At 44.8% G+C, this 19,731-nt stretch overlaps 1 protein-coding gene and 1 non-coding gene across 34 annotated transcripts in view; both read left to right on the top strand.

The window, feature by feature from the left end:
* NRXN3 (neurexin 3) overlaps window positions 1–19,731 on the top strand; it is a 1,515,064-nt gene that overhangs the window by 755,954 nt on the left and 739,379 nt on the right. The window lies entirely within an intron of this gene.
* On the top strand, window positions 1,330–1,407 carry TRNAH-GUG (transfer RNA histidin (anticodon GUG)). Its single transcript is given in 2 exon segments — window positions 1,330–1,363; window positions 1,372–1,407. It is a non-coding gene; the product is annotated as a tRNA-His (tRNA).

The following is a 19,731-nucleotide window of genomic DNA, read 5'->3' on the forward strand; positions in this document are numbered from 1 at the left end:
CGCTTTGAGCCTCCTTTGGGTAGGGAAAAGCGGCATATAAGAACCAACTCTCTTCTCTCTCTCTCTCTCTCTCTCTCTCTCTCTCTCTCTCTCTCTCTCTCTCTCTCTCTCTCTCTCTCTCTCTCTCTCTCTCTCTCTCTCTCTCTCTCTCTCTCTTAGATGGATATGGATTTTTTCTCTGTGAAGTGCCATGGTGGTTCTTTGCAGCCGTGGCTATTTGATGCTCTTCTTCAGGGTCTGAATCTATATGGTTTTCTCCATGTTTAGAGAGCCACTGTAAGAGAAGGCTCTTTTAGCTGGAACATGAAAGTCCATATAGATTTCTCCTCTTCAAAAGATAATGAGCTGAAAACACACAAGAGGCATGATTTCCTGATAAATAGTTTACATAAAGGAATCATAGAAACTTTGCCTAGGAGCAAAGATGTGGCTTGATCCATCAGAACATTTTCAATGCGTGAACTACATGAGTGAGGGGATTTTTGGCAATTCCCTGCTTATATAGCAAATGCCCCCCCCCCAAACTCCTGTCTTGCGTTATTCCTAGGGTTCTCTGTGCCCCAAGAACAGTGTTTGGGGCTGTGGCAGGAAAGGGGAGGTAATTTGTTTCCATCAGCAGAGATATTGCGTGGGATCCAACCCAAAAAGCCCCAGCAAAAATAACCAGGGTCAAGTTCATGAAAAACACTGAACTAGTTGGGTGCTACAAGAAAAGGTGGGGGAAGGAGGGAAATATGTTATTGGGCAGCTGCCATCTGGAGAGGGGGGTTCCTTCTGGAGCTGCCATCTGGAGAGGTCGGTCTCTCCCTATGCTGTCCTCATAAGGTCTTTCCCCATAAGAAGTTTTGCCATCTGTTTGAGGTTGTAATATTGTTGATTGGGTTTTAATAGGTTTTAATGGGGTTTTAATAAGAGCCTCTTGTGGCGCAGAGTGGTAAGGCAGCCGTCTGAAAGCTTTGCCCATGAGGCTGGGAGTTCAATCCCAGCAGCCGGCTCAAGGATGACTCAGCCTTCCATCCTTCCGAGGTCGGTAAAATGAGTACCCAGCTTGCTGCTGGGGGGTAAACGGTAATGACTGGGGAAGGCACTGGCAAACCACCCCGTATTGAGTCTGCCATGAAAACGCTAGAGGGCGTCACCCCAAGGGTCAGACATGACCCGGTGCTTGCACAGGGGATACCTTTACCTTTAATGGGGTTTTAATGGGGTTTTATGGGGTTTTATTGTTACCTGGCGCGAGCCAGTTTCGAGAGCAGCAGGTTATAAATCCAATAAATAAATAAATAAAATTAACTTTATATTAATTGCATATATAATGATGTATATAAAGGTTGTGGCTCAGTGGTAGAGCATCTGCTTGTGCACAATGAAAGCAGAAGGTCCCAGGTTCAATCCCTGGGATCTCCAGTTAAATCTTTCAGTAGGTGATGTGACAGACCTTTGCCCAAGACCCTGGAGGGCCACTGCCACTCTGGATAGACAATACTGACTTTGATGGATCAAGGCTCTGATTCAGTATAAGGCAGTTTCATGAGTTCAGTCTATTCAAGGTATTCAAGGATGTATACATATTTAAGAAGAGGTCTGCATATTTTAGAAAATGAATTAAATATCAACTATACATCCATCCATACCATAATGATATTGGTCTCTGTAATAATTGGTTTCTTAGAATCTTTGTACATCCATGCCCGTATGATCCGTTAGTCTTTCCTGTTACTATCCATAGCCATGACAGAGTGGCTCCAGACTATCCTTCCCAGACAGCAAGGACTCATCAGCTATGTGTCTATAGCCTCTGGGCAATGTGGTCACAATTCTTACAAAAGGGAAAGATACATTTCCTTTAGCAACAAGTGAGCAGGAAGCCATGGGCTGTCGGACCTTCAGCAGGGCATATTTTGTAGGAGCAAACTGTACCAGCAGTCTTCAATTTTTTTGGGGGGGGGGGGAAGGTGATGACTTGGCAATAGTGCACATTTCCTTCCGGCAACTCCAGATAAATGAGAGGTTGGGAAAGACAAGAAGTAGCAGGTGTGTGCCCCACCCCCGCCACGAAAGAAGGTGCTGACAGTAATATTTGACATGTACTGAGTGACAGTGTCCGCCCTATAAAGCAGCTTCTAATCCATAATGTAGAGCCTCTTGTGGCGCAGAGTGGTAAGGCAGCCGTCTGAAAGCTTTGCCCATGAGGCTGGGAGTTCAATCCCAGCAGCCTGCTCAAGGTTGACTCAGCCTTCCGTCCTTCCGAGGTCAGTAAAATGAGTACCCAGCTTGCTGGGGGGTAAACGGTAGTGACTGGGGAAGACACTGGCAAACCACCCCGTATTGAGTCTGCCATGAAAACGCTAGAGGGCATCACCCCAAGGGTCAGACATGACTCGGTGCTTGCACAGGGGATACCTTTACATTTACTTTTATCCATAATGTACATTAGAGATCTAATAAGTGTGGCATATATGGACACTGTACATTTTATACATGCCACTTGACTCCTCCAAATGTGGAGGGGCATGTGAGGATGTTTAGGTGGGTGTGTGAGTGAGTGACTGGCCCAGGGTCATCCAGTAAATTGTGTAGCCTGAAGGTAAATTGTCACCTTTGTAGGTTGAAGTTAAGGTTACCAACCTCCTGGAAGGTGGGGGGTGGAGTTTCCCCAGGATTGCTATGGCTCTCGAGGCTAGAGAAATCAGTTCCCCTGGAGAAAATGGCTGCTTTTGGACAGTGAACTCTGAGGCAATATAAGCCACAGAGCCACGGCGGTGTAGTGGTTAAGAACAATGGTTGCTAATCTGGAGAACCAGGTTTGATTTCCCATTCCCAGCTTGGTGTAGTGGTTAGGAGTGCAGACTTCTAATCTGGCAAGCTGGGTTTGATTCTGCATTCCCCCACATGCAGCCAGCTGGGTGGCCTTGGGCTTGCCACAGCACTGATAAAGCTGTTCTGACCGAGCAGTGATATCAGGGCTCTCTCAGCATCACCCACCTCACAAGGTGTATGTTATGGGGAGAGAAAAGGGAAGGAGATTGTAAGCTACTTTGAGACTCCTTCAGGTAGAGAAAAGCAGCATATAAGAACCAAATCTTCTTCTTCTTCCTCCTCTTCTTCTTCTTCTACCTGCAGCTGGCTTGGAGACCTTGAGTTCTCTCAGCATCACCTACCTCACAGCGTGCTAGGTGTGAGTTGAAGAGGGGAAAGCAATTGAAAGCTTAATTTTTTTTAAATTGTGAAAACCTACTCTTCTTCTTCATTATACCTCTCTGCCATACTATCCTCCTCCAAACCCTGTCCTCAGCAACGTCCCCCCCAAAATCTCCAGAAATTTCTCCATGTTGAGTTAGCATTCCTAGGTGAAGTTCATGATTCCTGGCAGAAACCTGTTCCTGGCCCGATTGCCAGCATGTGCATTGAATAGAATACCCAATCCTTCCCCCCTTTTAAGCGGAAAAAATAAGGCAGAAAGACTTCCCTCTCAAGGCAATGGCTAACAAATCCTGATTCTTGATTGGGTGGACAAGCCCTGCCTTTGTTTCTGGAGCTAGCAATCAGAAAATGGCTTTAATAGTTTGGACTGGCTGGGCCAAGAGGCTAATCTCTCCAGCTTGATTTCTTTTTGTCCTCCTGTGCGTTATTTACCCCCTCCCTGGGGAAGCCACAGGGAATCTAATGGAAGCAAGAGATCAGCAGTCATGTCAGGAAGGCAGCAGATGGCCCAGAGCTTGCAGCCCGGTCTGCGGAGAGAGAGATGCTCCCTGGGATTCCAGTGCTGATATTTTTTGGGGGGTGTTGTTGCTCTTGTTATATATCTGTATGTTTGCAGAGAGATAATTGCACCCAATGATGGAGTTTGCTCGGCCCATCTTTTCAATCCTGTAGTGTGACGGCTGCTCTATTTTCTACTTGGCTGGGCTTTACTGCAGACCTGTCGAGCCATAGCTCATGCTGATTGATTCCCCCCCCCTTTCTTCTTTAAGAAAAGAGATTGCCAAAAGCTGGTGTTATGGCACTGCAGCCAAAATGCATAATTGCAAGAAGGGGAGGGGGAGGGGAGGAAGGGAGCGTCCCCCTGGGCACAGCAGGCTGTCCCACACTGAATCTGCTGTTATTACTAAATCCAGACTTTCTTTACCTCTTAGAAGTGCAGAGCTGAGCTATCGGGGTGGGGTTGGGGGTGGGGGTTTGCTCATTCTTGCTTCATAGCCCACTGCTTGGGGGAAGTGTCACAGGAACAGAGGAAGTCAAGACCATGAAGAGCCATAGATCAGGAACTGTACAGAAGCTGATGTGTTAAATTCTGATACTCTTGTGTGCAGAAGTTCTTGGGATGCTGTCTCCCTGAGCAAACATGGTCATGTTCTGAAGCAGCAGACCAAATTTTGAGACCAAGGGCACTTTTAAGATCAACAAGGTTTATGTACGCTGTAAGCTTTCATCTGCTAATCGTTGTCATGCTTTGTCAGACAATTAAATGGCCATGGATTAGTGCACAGCATAATGAAAATGTTTGCCATATCCACAGGCCTTACGGGAATAACAAACTAAGTTCATAAGGTCATCTTGCATTTGGGTTCCACTCTGGGTAAAAGAAACACTGTAAAGGAAATTAAAATAAAATAAAAATACATATTAATGGATTAATCTGGTCAACATCTTCATTATTATGCTGTGTGCTAACCGAATGACCAACTTGCTCCTTATATATGTGGTCTGGTGATTTCCATTTCATTGTCTGACGAAGTGGGCACATGAAAGCTTACAACTTGAATACAACTTGGTTGGTCTTAAAGGTGCCATCAGACTCAAAATTGATTGCCATGTTGTGCTTTATATGTCCCACTCTCTGCACAAAGTTGCCCTGGCTCAGAATCACAGAATCACAGAATCATAGAGTTGGAAGGGGCCATACAGGCCATCTAGTCCAACCCCCTGCTCAACGCAGGATCAGCCCTAAGCATCCAAGAAAAGTGTGTATCCAACCTTTGCTTGAAGATTGCCAGTGAGGGGGAGCTCACCACATCCTTAGGCAGCCTATTCCACTGCTGAACTACTCTGTGATTTTCCCCCCTGATATCTAGCCTATATCGTTGTACTTGAAGTTTAAACCCATTACTGGGTGTCCTCTCCTCTGCAGCCAACAGAAACAGCATCCTGCCCTCCTCCAAGTGACAACCTTTCAAATACTTAAAGAGGGCTATCATGTCCCCTCTCAACCTCCTTTTCTCCAGGCTGAACATTCCCAAGTCCCTCAACCTATCTTCATAGGGCTTGGTCCCTTGGCCTCAGATCATCCTGTCGCTCTCCTCTGTACCCTTTCAATTTTATCCATGTCCTTCTTGAAGTGGCTCCATTATGAAAATACTGTTACAGCCGTGCAGTGTGGCTGTGTTTAGCTAGCATCCTCCCAGGGCACCTGATGGTGCCACAGTGGCTCCAGCCATAGCCATCTGTCTGGGTAGAGGCCCAGTGACTCCGTGGGGAAGTCTCTGGAATGCAGAAAGTCTCAGGCCCAGTCCCAATCATGCCAAAAGGATCCCTGCTGGGGAGGAGACTGTCAAAACACCCCTCCATGTGGAAACCCTTCTCTCTGAAATGCTGACTCTCCATGTCCGGGCACTTGTTCTGTTGTCTGGTATACCCCAGGCACAAATTTATCACTTTGGCATAAGATGTGCCCTTTAAATTCCCAATCAATAAAGTGGTTTCTTACAACCTGCCTCACCAAACCCACATGGTCTCAAGAATGGGGTGAAATAGCCAGCGATATGATGGGCTTGTACTTCAGGGGTAGTGACTGTGTGCAAGTAATACGGCATAAGAGACAGGCCTTCCTTCTCTAATGACCTCTAGACTGGATTGGGACTTAAAGAAGCTGCATTGCAATGTGGGAGTTGATGAGTTTATTAGAGAAAGGGAGGGAGAGGAGAGAGAGAGAGAGAGAGAGAGAGAGAATGCACACATGTGATTTGAGGAACGGGGAAGGGGCAGTTAAAATATTGCATCTTTCTATTTTGGGTGGCATAAATCTCTCAACACAGAAAGGGATGGTGTGTGCATGTGAGGGAAGGAGGGAGAGCATTAACGCTAATGCATCACAGTGGACAGGTCATTCCGCTGAACACAGCTCAGCTCCTGAGCGCTTGAAGATTAGAAGCGGCAATAATTTCTGGCTGCCCTGCTTTATGTTAATGTGGCAGCTTGAGGTTGTATATTTTTGCTGAGAGGGCCACTTCTGCGAGGCTTAATTCTAACTGCAATTGGAGGCATCCAGAGCCCCTCGGATCGGCAGCTACCTGTTGCTTGTGTGAGACCAAGGACATTTTGCTGGCTGCTCTAGTGAGGAATCTGTTCTGTGTTTTGGAGGGTTGTGTGACTTTCAAGCAGGATATAGAGGGGAAAGTGGAGAGGGTGGTGTTTACAGAGAGGTTTGTGGGTATCTCGGCAGGTTTTGTTCTTCTGGCATTTCATACATAAGAATATGAGAGCATAAGGGTTGCCTTGTTTGATCAAAGCTAAGACCCTCATTCCCAGGAGAAGCCAGCCAGATACCTCTGGAAGCTCACAGCTAGAGGAGATGGTGATGGCTTAGTGTAGCAGTTAAGAGCAGTGGCTTCTAATCTGTTGAGCCAGGTTTGATTCTCTGCTCCTCCACATGCAGCCAGCTGGGTGACCTTGGGCTAGTCACAGTCCTACCAAGACCTGTTCTTACAGAGCAGTCCTGTCAGAGCTCTCTCAGCCCCACGTACCTCACAGGGTGTCTGTTGTGGGGAGAGGAAGGGAAGGTATTATAAGCCACTTTGAGACTCCTTCAGGTAGTGAAAAGTGGGGTATAAAACTAACTCTGCTTCTTTTTTGTCACCTCCTGAGGGTCCCCAGATAGTGATTTTCAAACATGTCCTGGTTTCTGAACATGATCTTTTATCAGCGCTACTGAATAGCTACTAAATGCCTGTGTGCACGATCTAACATTTCTATCCTATGACTGTTTACATTCTTTCCTGGAATCCCACATCTCTACACTGTTTGCACAGTAAAAGGTGTGTGCGTATGTGTGTGGTGTTTTCAGTTTGTTTCTTGCCATCCCACTGGCTCAGAACGGTGTTCATAGTCTGCCTAATTTGGATTGGGATTTGCCACAATTTTCAGCTGCTGAGAGTCAGGCCCAACAACGGAGGAGAGAAAACAAGAAGGGTTGCAAAATGACTGAACCAAGTCAGGCCACTGGTCCACCTAGCTCAGTATGAGGCTGTATATCTATGAGGACTTGCTATGTGCTGATTAAGTGAGAAATGCCACAAATTCTGCCTTGGGTTTCTTTCTTGCAAAACACGTGCTCTACTACAGAGCCCCAGCCCTTCCCTATCAGTAAATTGTTTTGTGTATGAGAATTAAATTGGCAAACTTAGCATTATTCTCAGCATGTTCCATTCAACTGAACTAGCTGTAACTGAAGCGACGACCGATAAACGGAGATAGGAATTGCTTGATTTGAGTGGAAAGTGAGAGACAAAATATTACTACTCTAAAATGGATTCACCTCGAGGGTGTCTACTACGTGTTCAAAACTAATCTGATTCAAAATCAAATCAGTGAAGCATCCTTTGAGCAGCATCAGAACATACTGGGGGTGGGGGAGAATCCCAGGAGCCTTGCAAGATTAGAAGAGGAGGCTCCTTTGTGGGCTGAAATGGATCCATTGTGGAGGAGTCTGGACCTTAGAGAGAGCTGAGTCAAATGTGAAATTGATCTTGAGGGGCCGACTCCACAAGCCCCATGTTCCTACCCTCTCTCTCACCATTCTCAAATCCTGTCTTAACCAACATTGATTTAAAATGAATGCAAAAGAGGCAACAAAACAAACAAAGCAAGGGTTTGGAGCGGGTGTGCTCTTTCCAGCAATACAGAATGCAGAGGTGCAATACAGACCTATTATCCCGTGGCCCACAAAGGTCTTTGCCCACTTGTCATATAACTGAGCCAGTGAGTAGAAGAGGGAAAGAGGATGACAAGTTAAACAAAGTTCCAAAGAAACCACTTACCTTCACTGCATCCAAGGAGCATTGATTGAACATAGGTGTTGTCTGGATTTAGTTAAATGCCTCACAATTGGATACTGTCTGGATTTAGCGGTGTGCTATCGATTGAATACCAATGCCGCTTGGATGTACGTTATTGGATGCTGACCAGATTCAGGTGCTGCCTGTTCTTTGAGAAGCACCACAGCTGTCTGGGCTGCCAGGCTTTAAATGAAGCATCACAGCTGTGCACAGGGCTTAATGCCATCTGGATTTAGTGAAGCACCACGGCTGTTGCACTGTCAGGAGCCGGTGAAGTGTCCATTGCAATATACACCGGGGAGGGAGAATTAATCCTAACCAAGGCACTGTCAGGAACGCTTGCGGTGTCATGCCATTGTTGTAACGGCAAATCAGCCAGTATTGAAACAGGCATAGGGGAGTGACTACAGTTAGTATTTTCTTTATGGCAGTAGGGATGGAAACCGTGCCCTCAACAGCACTGGATGACTGACAGTGTTATCCTAAGCAGAGTTGTACCTTTTTAAGGCCATCAAAATCTATGGGCTTAGAAAGGTAGGCTTCTAGACTGATCACATATGCAGGGTTCTTATGTTTCTGAGCCTTTTTTCAGCCATGAGACTGAAAAAGCCATGGACCGTTTTCATTTCTTAAAAGTCAGGATTTCTTACTAAATCAATAAGGTGAGGCATGCTTTCCTACGGGGACGGCACAGCGCTCTGTCAAAAAACTGCAGCAGCCAACAATCTGGGAGAGCAAAGCAGGGGGGGGGGGAATGAATGGTTTTGCATCTGCATTTTAAAGAGTCCTCAATGTGCCCACACAAGTCTTTTTAGGAGGTTAAGCAACTGTTTCCAGAGCACCAGGGATTTAAGACCTGCCAGAGCCAATATCTGTAACAAGGAATTACAAGTTTTGTAACAAGCCTGGCTGAGTTCACCAACACGGAGGTGCTTAGACAGATTTCTTCATTACTGATGCCCAAAGGTCATGGTGGCAAAAATTTACATGAGACTATAAAACAATACAAAACAGTATGATAATCTCAAAAATGTTACCGTCTTAGGGGATAAACTGTAATAGCACTACGAAGTTATCATGCAATAAATATTATGCAAGCCTTACGAGGCTTGTAGCGTTGGGGAAGCTGGGAAGCTAAAGGAAAAAATAGTGGCCTTAGAATAGCAATTTGAAATGAAGACATTTCTAGCTTCAATAAAACAACAACAACAACAACACTAGGGATGTGCCAAGTGCTCTCGATTATCAGTCTTGAGAAGATAGTAGCAGTTCTGGGATGGGTAGAAACTGTTCCCCAAAACTTCCATAACAGTGATGATATTTGCTGTTTAAAAATCCAGTTCAGTCCAACTGTTGTTTCACTTTGGTGTAGTGGTTAGGAATGCAGACTTCTAATGTGGAGAGTCAAGTTCGATTCTGCACTCCCCCACATGCAGCCAGCTGGGTGACCTTGGGCTGGCCACAGGACTGATAAAGCTGTTCTGACCGAGCAGTGATATCTGGGCTTTCTCAGCCTCACCCACCTCACAGGGTGTCTGTTGTGGGGAGAGGAAAGGGAAGGCGACTCTAAGCCGCGTTTAGCCTCCTTCGGGTAGAGAAAAGTGGCATATAAGAACCAACTCTTCTTCTTCTTCTTCTTAGCTGCTTCTTTTGACATCCATTTTTCTTCTAGGTGAACTTCAGGTGGGTAGTTGCCTTAGTCTGTAGCAGAAGGGCAAAATTCCTGTGTCACCTTACAACTAACAACATTTCCCAGAGTATAAACTTTCATGATTCAAAGCTCACTTCATCAGAAAATGAACCTTGACTCTCAACAGCTTATTCCCTAGGGAATTTTGTTTTCTAGATTAGATTTCACAGGTCTTTCTCCTTCCTGTATTACTCCCATGAAAACTAGGGATTGTTTATTTAAGATGGTAAAGCTAAGCATCCAATTAAATTTGGCTGTGTGCTGATACTGCAGGGGCGGTGAGCATATTTATGCTCGCCCATGGAGACTAATGGATCCCAGTGGTTTCCAAAACACTCTGCGGGATTTATCTGAACCTGCTGGCAGTTTCTTCAATGAGCAGACTGAGCTTTGGAATAAAGGTCCTGAGGAAGCTATTGATCAGGTCCCTCCATTGCGCCCTCATGCCTCTGCGGATCCTTGGAATGATGAGTGTCCAAGAGATTTTAAGATGTTGCTCGGATGGCTAGAACAGAATTGGTGATGGATACGCGATGAAGCCATAAGACGAGACTATAGAACAGGGGTAGTCAAACAGCGGCCCTCCAGATGTCCATGGATTACTATTCCCATGAGCCCCTGACAGCATTGGGAATTGTAGTCCCTGGACATCTGGAGGGCCGCAGTTTGACTACCCCTGCTACAGAAGGTCAATGAGATGGTACTAAATAAGTGAAAAGATATTATTTTGTTTTTTTTTATATCCCACTTTTCACTACCCAGGGGAGTCCCAAAGAAGCTTACAAACAACTTTCCCTTCCTCTCCCCTCTGAGCAAAAACAGCTCTGAGACAACTGTGACTAGCTCAAAGTCACCCAGCTGCCTGCATGTGGAAGAGTGGGGAATCATACCCAGTTCTCCAGATTAGAAGCCACTGCTCTTAACCACTACACCATGCTGATTCTCACATGTGATCCTAACTTATCAGGTATCCCATAATGACAAAATGGAGCTGTATATCCATGAAGACTTGCTAGGTTCTAACTTCAGTATGAACAATGCAATATGGGAATGCCAAGAGGACTTGTGTTAGTTAAGCACTGCATTCTGGCAGCTAGGAGCTTATCCAGCAAGTGGTCCAAAAAGATTTAAGAGTCTTGAAAATCAAGCATAGGTCTAGAGTGGGACAAGCAGTGGCCTTGGCTACATTCCAGTTAAAGGCCACAATTCTACTAGTTATCTATATGTAACCTGTGACTTTGCCCTTCCCTCCATTGATCCATCAACTTTTCCAATCTCAAAAGATTTTACATGGTGGGGGGGGGGCAGAGAAAAGACACACCAAACCAAACAAACACAAAACGTTCAGTGGGACTCCACAAAATCCAAAGGGAATAGGAAAATATATCTCTTAGCATTCTGTCCATATTAATTGCTTGCATCAAACAAAATTAATGTGGCTTGCAGCCTCATCAAGATACTCTCAGTTTCTGATCTCATTCAGAAAGTCACATCTTTGATTCAGGGTGCTTATGATGAAAGTGCAGATCCTCCTGCCCAGTGATTTAAGTTCATATAGGAAAGGTGTGAGGAGTAGGGCATGGAGGTTCCCTCGTAGGCAGAGATGACTGACCTGTAAAGTATATCATCCTCAGGCCATAAAGAACTTTAAAATTAAACAGATGTACTCTGAATGGACTCAGGCCCTAAAAAGATATTCAGTAGATCATCTATAAACTAGTTCTTTATGTTGTCATTGACTACTGCAATTCAGTCAACATAGGGCTGCCCTTGAAGATGGTTGAGAATCCACTGCAAAATCCTGACATTTGTGTTATAATTAGTTTGTCTTACAAGTATGGATCAACATGTAACATCCTACACATTGATGGTGTCATTGTCATAGTAGAAGTACTAGTAATGAGACATTTTTGTCATAGTATGGAATGTAACATGTGAAGCTGATAAAAAATATTCTTGACCACCAATAATATTTAATATACAGGAGGTAATGCTACCATGCAACCCTAAACAGTACCCAAGCAGCATGGGGCCAGGGTACTTGAAAGATCACCTTCTCCCATGTTGTCCAGCCCACCAGTTATTACCTTTTTCTCCAGCCCTGCTCTGTGCACTCCTACCTGCAGTAGTGGCCAGTCATGGGGCTTTTTGGTGATAGTGTTTGGAATACCTCCCTTCTTGATTTTTGCCTGGAACTTCCCTTAATTTCTTTTAGACACCATGCTTTTTTCAAAGGGGTTTCGTTTTAGTTGTTTTATGGTATGTTCCTAGACTGAGTCCTGTTCTGTTCTTATCGTTATAGATGAGTCTAATTGTTGGATGTCCGTTTTTGAGCTGGTTTCCTGTAACTGGCTTGATGTGGCTTGTTTTTATTGGCATTTCTATTGGCCTGTTCTTATTGACTTATTCTATTGGGCTGGCTTTTTAACTGACTTGTTTTACTGAACTATTTCATTGTGGTTTTGCTTAACGTCTGCGTGCCGCCTCAAACAAATGGCAGATACATTTGCAAAACAAAGAAATAATCCACACATTGATGCCCTCACTCTGTCAACTCTGGATGACCATTAGCCCTGTGAAAGTCAGACCACTTTCCTTGGCACACTGCGCTCAGTAGAAGCTCATGGGGAAACTAGCAAGATACTCCCAGGCTTTGCAGTCTCTAAGCATATTGATGCGTATGTGGCTGAAATGTGGCTGCGATCCTGTCTGAGAATAAACTGTCACAGTGGCACATTTTGCAACCCCCAATTGATAGTTCATCAACCTCTCTGGACAGTATTCTTTTCATTCTCTTGTTTGCCTCCTTACTTCATTTATGCCACATTTTCCTCCCTCAGTGGGGACCCCAAAAGTCTTACAGTGTTCTTTCCCTCCTCCATTTATATTCACAACCTGTGAGGGAGGTTACACTGTGTGACTGGCCCAAGATCACCCAGCATGCTTCCCCGGCAGAATGGAAATTCAAACCTGGGTCTCCCAAATCCCAACCCAACTGTATAACCCTGACACAACGCTGCCTGTCACCATACGGGAGTCTACCGATTCTAGGAAGCTGAGATGTAGCAGAATTCAACCGTAATCCCTCCACTTTGTGGATAAGAACTCCGAGGGGTCCCTTGCAGCATGAGATCCTGTCCTTCCCACAACATGAATGTAACTTCAGAATTCTTGGCCATATGGGAGGATTTCATAGCATGGCTCCTGACACTCCCTGCTGCATCACCCTTCTAGGAAACTGCTGACCTGAGAACAAGCTGTCACATACGCTCCTGCCGTTTTGCCTGGTGCTTTTGGTATTGCCTTTATGGCATAGGAAAGAGATGCCCCGTGATGGTAATGCGAAGGTAATGTGAGGCCCTGTGCATGGAGGTGATGCGGCAGTTCCCTCCGATGCCTGAATAAGAATTCTGACATCCCGAGCTGTGCATTCCTTAAAGAAGCTCTGAGAAACACACAACTTTCGAAATGTCAGGCAGGCAAAGCGGGTAATGTGTTCCTTTTGATTGTCAGACAACCTGAAGTGTCACTGATGCTGACTCTTCATCCTCCCTTTCCTTGTTTTCTGACTTCATTGCCCCCTAATCACTTGGGGAGGGAGAGGGGGGAGAAAACAAGGCAGGACACATCCCTTTGACACCCCGAACAATCTCCTTTTTGCTTTGTGACCCTGCAGTTTCAATGTAAATAAGACATCCTAGTAAGCAACAAGATGATACCACAATGCAGGTAGGAGGTAGCTAAATCTATGCCAGAAATGAGGGCAGTCTTTGCCTCTCTCTCCTAACAAGCAGCAGTTGAAAGTGACCTGAATCTGGAGGCTACAAGGCTGCCTTGGGCAAAATATGCTGTGTTTGTTAGTAAGTCATGGAGCCGCTACACAGGCATGGCCTTCCTGGGTCAGACCAAAGGCCTGAGCAGCTTCACGTACCATCTCCAACCTCCAATGTAGGATAAGCAAGCAGCGGCTTATGCTGTCTTTTGATGAAAATAGAATCTTCCTCCATCTAGAACAGAAACCTTCCAGATTCATAAGAAGTACAACACTTTAAGAAGCAGGACTTTTCTTCTCTCACTTCTCAATACTTTTGGGAAGCCAGGCTCCACATGGGACCTAGCAGTCCCCAGGAATTACATTTTATCTCTGGATTACAGTGATCAGTTCCCTTGGAGAAACAGCTGCATTGGGGAGTAGACTCTAGGCAGGGATGTCCATGGGCTTCAATTCCCATAAGCCCCTGCCATCATGCACTGGCTCATGGGAACTGTAATCCATGGACATCTGGAGAGCCACAGTCTGGCCAACCCTACTCTATGGCATTGTAGTCCACTCTGGTCCCTTTCCTCCTCAGGCTCCTGCCCCAAATCTCCAAGAGTTTTCTAATCAAGATCTGGTCCCACATCCCATGCCAGTGGCCAAGGAGGACCTGACAATCCAGTGCCCCAACTCTGTGATTCTGCCTCCAAAGTCAAAACAAGCAAAGAATGACAGGAGATAACTCTTCAGCCACCTTTAATAGTGTTGGAAAAGCGCTCAGGTACTTTGCTGGAATCTGATACAAAATTAATGCATTTCTTGCTGAATTTATAATGTAGGTTTTCTGAAGTGTTAAAATTGCTTAAAGGGCATTTTGTGGGGGTCGGGGATTTGGGGGGTGGCAACCCTGCCAGTCAGATTTATGTTGCACCGTCCATTGCAAGGAATCAATCTTCAGCTGCAACCTAGTGGAGACTGTGAAGGTAACAGAAAGGACAGATTGTACCTGAGACTGGTTCTGAGAGTCTGCAAACCACACAACACAGGGGAGGCTCCAGTACTAAGGAGCAGGTCCTCTCTCATCCTGCTGCTTCCCACCACTTCCTTTATTCTGTGTAGACAAGTCCCGATTGCCTTATAGAAACAGCCTGGGGATATTAAGAGAAAACCCGTTCAGTCAGGATGGACAGAAACTTGGCTTGTTCGTGTATTCCCAAGCTCCTCTCTTCTCTCATCCCAGAATATGATGAATCAATTTCGCAATTCACACTTCAGCTTGCTAGAATGTCTGAATGCGGACAGCTCAGATCTGGGCCATTTGGATGCCGTTTCCTCCCCAGAAACCAGGTTTCTAACCAAGGTGTAAACGTGGTTCAGAATCAAGTTTGTGTGGGGAAGAGACAAAGCTCCCACTCACCTAGGAGCCTTAATTCAGAAGGCATGGGAAATGCGAGTTTGATTCAAGGCTTCCAGGTCAGTGTGAGAAGGGAGGAGGGAGGGAACGTGTAAACTTGGTGACTCATCAAAACCAAACAGAAATTAGCTTGTGACATCTGAATACAGCCAGGGAGTCAAATTATTGGTCCAAGTACTCTCATTGGCAAGAGTTTACAAGATCATGGACAAAACCATCCCTAACGTTGTAGTGAACCTAGTGTATTTGACACCTGGGGCGGATCATTTTTTAACACACACAAACCTCTAACAAAATTTTATTTTATTGAACTCTGCCTTTATTTCTGCTCACATGACCCAGGGGTAGAAAACTCTAGCCACCATTATTAGATTTAAGAGTGGGCTGAAGCGCTTTAGCCATATAGCTAAATAAGCAAAAAATATGTTGATTGTGACAGGTTAGTTGCAACAGCCATTGTGTGTGTTGTGCTGCCATTAGTGACTGTGCCCATCATGTAATGTCAGAATTCCAAAGGTACCCAAATACTCATGAAAGTTGGGGTCACCTTAGTTTAGGGCTCCCAAAGAGGCCTGGTTCCAACCACTGAAGCTGTCTGGGCCAGCTGTTCTTCCACCCTGATGTACATCACAGGATTATTGGGGGGATAAAAGAACTGAGAGGATAACAAAAGAAGAGCAGCATAAAAAGATAGGAAGTGAGCAACCCTTCCTTCCCCCACAGTGGTGTTTCAAGTCCAAGTAGGCTCTCCTTTATTATTGAACGGCCTTTCCCCACAGCTGCTGTGTAATGGCTTAGAAACAGAGTCAGGTCTGGGGAACCAGGATCCAGCTTTTGAACACCAGCATTCCTAACTTGGCCCTTGTGAATCTGGCACTGTCTGCAAGTGTAGCTGTATTTTACCATTGAGTTATTGCCCCTGACATCAAGAGAGAGGATAATCACCATTGACAATCTGGTAGCAAAAGGTTGGTGTTCTCTTCCTCTTATTTCCTGCAGGCCATTTTATGCACCGTCAACATTTCAGACTCTAGTTACTATTTCCCCTCTTTGTCCCCCCCCCCCTTAAATAGGTGTTAAAATCCTCACTTTTTGTTTGCTTTCCTGAAAGACGCTCCGGATTCCATCATAATGACTACCATTAAAACATAATTACCTAGCTGCTTGCATTAAATGTTTCCACACTTTAGCCTCCCAATGAAAAAAAAGTGATGTCAGTGATCAATTGCTCCATAAATGCCCCAGTAAGCAGGGTAATAAAGGGCATTTATGAAGATCCAGCCTGCGTAATAGGAGAATTAATCAGGTTTTTTAAAAATCTGTATTGACTAAGGAGCCACCTTGGTTCATGTCACACAGAACAATAAAAAAGGACCTTTCTGTGGAATAAATGCACACTCACCTGGACAGTCATTGCCCCTCTATAGATTCCACTTGCTTAGAATCATAGAATCAAAGAGTTGGAAGGGGCCATACAGGCCATCTAGTCCAACCCCCTGCTCAACGCAGGATCAGCCCTAAGCATCCTAAAGCATCCAAGAAAAGTGTGCATCCAACCTTTGCTTGAAGACTGCCAGTGAGGGGGAGCCCACCACCTCCTTAGGCAGCCTATTCCACTGCTGAACTACTCTGACTGTGAATTTTTTTCCTGATATCTAGCTTAGTACAAGGTTTCACTGACTTCAGGGAGTCTTGTGGGTATCCAGCTTGTAGGTCAAGAAGACTCTTTTCTGGTCATCCTGTCATCTCTGGGTACCTGAAGCTAGTCATTACTCAGAAACCAAAATGGGGGGGGGGACCCTGCTAAAATCACGAGGGCAATCAAGTCTCAAGCTGGTAGGGATTTCTTGGTTGTTTTCAGCGAATCCTGAGAATTGTCATTCTCCCACAGGAGAGATGGGATATGTAAGAGCCCTCTTAGCACTCTTACCAAATGACAGTCCCAAGATTCTACACCAAGTGGTTGTAATATAAGCTTGTAATGCAATGATTACCTTAGTTCAAATCTTTTTTTTTTTTTTTTTTTGCTTTCTGCAGTTTCATCTGGGGACAGTGCTGCTGAACTGTTTTGCATAGGGATGCTGCATATTTTGCAGTCACCATGTTTCATGGGCAAACATGCTGGCCCTCTCCATGGTCCCTCCCCACATTAGGTCAATGTGTAGAGAGAGGGGACAGGGACAAGTAGGTTGGCCCTACCTCCTCCCCATCTTTGCACTGTCAAAGCTTAGAGTCATGGCACATTTGTGTGGAGGAAATGTGCATGCAGTGGTGCTGCCTGTAGGATCAGGCACTCTTGGAAAGCAGCACCTCTGATCATGTAGGGGACAGGGACAGGGATACCCTTAACCTGCATGTAGATACCATGCTCACAAGCCTATATATCCCTTCCCATGCATTGACTGTTTTTGGGGAGGAGTAGCATGTGTGAGACAGTCATCATCACCCGTGAGCCAAACCTCTGATCTGTTTACTGTCCTGCTAGCTACCTTTAGGGTTGCCCAACCATTGCATGGGCACTGTGGTAATAGAGTTCCATTTCTATGCCCTGAAGGGGCATTTGTATTTGTACAGTATATAAGATGATTTTACCCATGGTAAAGTCAAGTTATTAAATTACATGAGGGAGCAAATATGTGTCCAGTAAAAGGTAAAGATAAAGGTATCCCCTGTGCAAGCACCGGGTCATTTCTGACCCTTGGGGTGACGCCCTCTAGCGTTTTCATGGCAGACTCAATATGGGGTGGTTTGCCAGTGCCTTCCCCAGTCATTACCGTTTACCCCCCAGCAAGCTGGGTACTCATTTTACCGACCTCGGAAGGATGGAAGGCTGAGTCAACCTTGAGCCGGCTGCTGGGATTGAACTCCCAGCCTTATGGGCAGAGCTTTCAGACTGCATGTCTGCTGCCTTACCACTCTGTGCCACAAGAGGCTCTATGTGTCCAGTAAGGCTGTGCAAAAATGTAAGCATATGACCCCCCCCAAAAAAAAAGAAACAGGATAACATGTATTTAAATTAACAACAAATTATTAGATTTAAAGGGGAAAATAGCATTTACTTACTGGCTGAAGTATTTATTCACTCTTTATATGATAGCGACAAGCAGCAATAACAAGTCTGTGGGGAGGCTCCTGTTGGGATGAGACTCCTGTTGGGATGTTTGAGAATGTATGTATATGAAACACGGCTGATTGCTTTGTCCTCTCCTGCTCAAATACATAAAAAGATAGTTTGATGAACAGCCTTGAACTGTTTGCAGTCAGTCAGTTTGGTTGACAGAAAACAGTTTCCTATGTGCAACTGGCAAACAGATCATGAGCCAATCCAACAGGTGTTTGAACATGCTGAAATATACAATTTTTTTCCAACTGTGGTACTGAAACTTTGGGACAGGTCATTTAATTGTACTCCTGTAGTAACCTCTCTGAAATGAGGATCCTGACAAAGTAAGTGGGACTTTCAAATTTTGCTTTGCAATAGGGATGGACACAACCGAACCATGAAACCATATGAACCAGGAAGCTAGTTCACAAACTGACCTGGATTCTATTGTTTTATGAGTCATTTAAAGTTTAAACTCCTTCTTTCTGCTCCCCAGTTTTTTCCCCCCATGAGGAGCAGAAAGCAGGGTTTCCAAACAGCTGAACAGTTTGGAATTCATGGAAGTTTGTGGCAGTTCTTCAGTTTGTGAAGATTGCTTTGTGAACTACAAACTGACCAAAATTCATGACAAGGTTTGTCAGCTGGTTTGTGCTCTTTTCTAATTACAGTTAGATGCAGAGCTAAAAGCAGGGGAGGGGCTTGCGTAATGGCATCACTGCTAATCTGAAATTCACCCACATTCCGGGTGGCACCAGGAAGGATTCTGAGCTAAATAGGGATTGTGTGTATTGATAAAGATATTCCGTTTCTGAATAATCATTAAACTAGTGCATTTTGTTGATTTATAAAAGGGCAAGAGCTATATAAAGATGAATGAAATATCAACACTTCCATCCTTCTTACTGAGAACAAGACATTTGCAGGAAAAATTAGAATAGAGCTTTAACCCCCTGCTTCTATTTTATTGAAATTCTTTAATTAGTCATTTCATGGTTATAAGCATGTGGCAAAATTGAAGATTGTTAGCAGTTTTAATAGACTGCAGTCACATAAATGTCAGAGGTTATTTTTTTAACTTATGTTTTCCCCAGTGTATTTCCCTTTGAGCAAACAGCTGGTAGTTCAAGGGCCTTTGAGAATGCTGTTGCCATGTTCCACATCTGGTCATTTAGATCACTGATGCCACTGTAACACTGCTGCTCTTTGTGTGGCCCCGGGGTTCCAAGTAAACTTTGATTGTGGTATGGTATCAGGAACACACACATTGCATAATTTCAGGTGTGAGGTGTTACACTGTTGATCCAAAACAGTATTTTAAACTAAACAACTGAACCAACAGTCTGTTTTCTGTTTTTATTTCTGATTTCCATGCTTTTCTGCAGCGGCATATGATGGTGCTTCTGACATTATACCATCTGCCTATTTGAGCTTAGAATCTGTATGAATTTTTCATTAAAGCAGAGGAGGTTGCTTTGTGGGGATCAGAAAGTCTGTGCTAGGTCTATACTTTGTACTGTTGTTTATTTTAGGGCCTGACTACATGTTATATTTCCTGAGGACATCTTTTTGTGAACAGGCATGTTCAGAAAACCTGTGCTTCCCAGACACATGGGGATGCATTTATATTGGCATCATGGCATACAGAGAGAGGAAACTTGGCCCTGCCTACTACCTCCCTGTGCCATTTTCTCTGACTTTAAATGAGTTGGGGGA

This window comes from Paroedura picta, chromosome 2 (assembly GCF_049243985.1).
Source record: "Paroedura picta isolate Pp20150507F chromosome 2, Ppicta_v3.0, whole genome shotgun sequence".
NCBI lineage: Eukaryota > Metazoa > Chordata > Lepidosauria > Squamata > Gekkonidae > Paroedura > Paroedura picta.